Here is a 2,694-nt window from a genome sequence, read left to right as displayed (position 1 = left end):
GATATACCACTTGGAAATAGAGAACATTCAAGAATACTCCATGTCCTTTTGTATTTAACATAACTTGTTATTTATGTTGTAGGATTATGATATGAGAAAAAGGTAGATGGGGGCACAATGAATAGTGAAGAGTCATGTGTGAAGTAAAGAGATAAGATATATTGCATCTGTACTAGATGCTATATATTGTCACCCCAAGTTTTTGGGACAAGAGATAGGGAAATGGGTTTCCAGCACGAATTTTTTTTTACCTTTTTTGGGGACGAATGGGATGGTAGAGGGGATGACTATATAAAAAATAAGGGAAATTTAAAAAATATTCATATGATAACATTGATAAATCTAAAATCATTCATCATATACATTATACATAGCAATTGAGTTGAAATTCATAAATTCATATACATGATGTAACTAAAGTAAATTCAAATTGCTTTCAATTTCATACATTCATAAATATAATTCAATGAATTTGGAATCACTGTCAATATGCATGTAATTATATGAATTTCAAAATGCCAAAAGGCTGCAAGTTTCAACAAAAATATAATATATGTCAAAAGTGTCAAAAGTATAACAAAGGAAGTATGCTGCTGCCCCTAATCTTCATTAAAATTAGTGTCACTGCCACTGTTAGCCTCAACCTTAAAGGTTGCATCATCCAATAGAATCCCAACCAATCCCTCTCGTGCCTCGTCCTCATCAATTTGGGTGGCATCTTTGGGATTACTATCCCACCGTAAAGTTGGACTTTGTTGATACTCTGGAGTTTGACAATTCCTAAGTCACAAAGCACTATGCACAACCACTAACTTCTCCACTTGTTTAGAGGCAAGCCTATTCTTCTTGATGGAGTGGATAAAGAGGAACTAGCAACTTCTGAAAGGAGTCGAATGGCAAGCGTCCTCAACTTTGGTGCATTTGACCCATGCCATTGCCACCATCCAATAGGGTCATTTTGTGCCATTACTGCTCTATCCATCCTCACCTCTGGTGTGTTGAAGTTTGAACCATCAAGATTTGAGAAGGCAAGCCATTGTTCGTGAAGTATACCAGATTGTTCAAGTGAATACATCTTTTGAAGGGCCTTCATTAACCGACGTCTTACCTTGTCTTGAAGGAGGAGACCTTCCAGGCTTGGGCTCATACTATTTTGGGTTTAGTGCAAAGGCTGCCATATGAAGTGGTGTATTCATATTGTTCCACCTCAGCATGACAATGGGCTTAATATGCTTCTCATATAAGTCTAAATGTCAATCCTTAGCTAAAATTACTTACTTCATCTTTTGAATCATGCTGTCAAAAGTCTCATATATCTCTCTAAGATTAGGCGAGCCCATATCAGCATATCTAGTGACATCTACAATAGGCGAGATGATGAAGCAAACTTAGCTACAAATGCAAAAAAAAATCAAATAAGAATAAGATTAAAGATTATCAATCTCAAAGTTAATTGACAACTAGGAAACTTAGAAACTTTGAAAGATTCAACATTAAAATTAAAACATTAAAACCAAAAATTTTGTAATAAAATTTGAAACTCAACAATGTCTTACCTCATAGTGGACGGCCGATCATCATCAAGGATCCCATTTTTGATGGCTTTTCCTTCAGCAGTGCTTGCATTAGGCCATCTATTCCACTCTAAATTCACCACCATCAACTGTAGAGTGTCATGCACCTTAATCATCCTCTCTAACAAAATGAAGTAATTAGCATTTCTTGTCTCCACAGGTTTGAGAAATTCCTTCTTTGAAAAAGTCCTAAACAGAGCAAGTGTGGTGGTTGCAAATGAACATTTGAATATTTCTATCTTGTGCCAACACTTTCTATACCCAATTTAATTTCCCTATGTCCTTCAATGCATTGTTCAATGCATGAACAGAACACAGAGTCCAAGAGATGTGCTTGTAAGTACCCTGCACCATCAAGCCAGCCAATTTGCACACACTTTCTTAATCAATGATCACGTGAACAACATTTGAGGCCCCAACCTCCTCTATGGCCTCTCTTAAAATGTCAAATTGAAAGTCTGCATTCTTGCGTTTCCTTGAACAATCAATGGCTCTAAGAAGATAAGAGCCAACTGTGCATGTGACTATGATGTTGATGAGTGGTCGATGTCTAATATCGGTCCACCCATTCATCGCAATAGAACAACCTAGCCTCATCCAAGTTTGCCTCATGTCCTCTTTCACCAAACTCACCTTAGAATATGCTTTGTCAAGGAGGATAGTCCGTAGTTTATTATCTCCAAGGGGTGCAAAATAGGGACCAATAGTAGCTATATCTTTGACCATTTTATTGAAGTAAGAAGAATGGGTCACATGAAATGGGATGGCATGGGCATAAAAAAAAGAGCAATGGAAGTCTTTATCATATCCTGTGCCTGCACATTGAACATATTTGAAATTGACTCTGGTTGCCCACTATCACTAGCCTTCCTCTTTCTTTTTTGGGCATCCATACTATGAATAGCACTATTACTACCAACACAAGATAACATAGGCATAGATGGATGTGAAGGAAATTGCATTGGCATGGGCACATCGTTAAACTTGTTTTCTACCTCCATATGTAATCTACAACACTCTATGTTCTCATCCTCCTTTATGTCTTTACAAAAATTAACTCTTTTGCCAGAAACACCCAAGAAATGAGACCACACCCTTGTGTAGCTCCCTCTAAAATAAG

Source organism: Cryptomeria japonica, chromosome 3 (genome assembly GCF_030272615.1).
Source record: "Cryptomeria japonica chromosome 3, Sugi_1.0, whole genome shotgun sequence".
Classification (NCBI taxonomy): domain Eukaryota; kingdom Viridiplantae; phylum Streptophyta; class Pinopsida; order Cupressales; family Cupressaceae; genus Cryptomeria; species Cryptomeria japonica.
The sequence above is the reverse complement of the archived record's forward strand: the minus strand, read 5'-3'. Positions refer to the sequence as shown.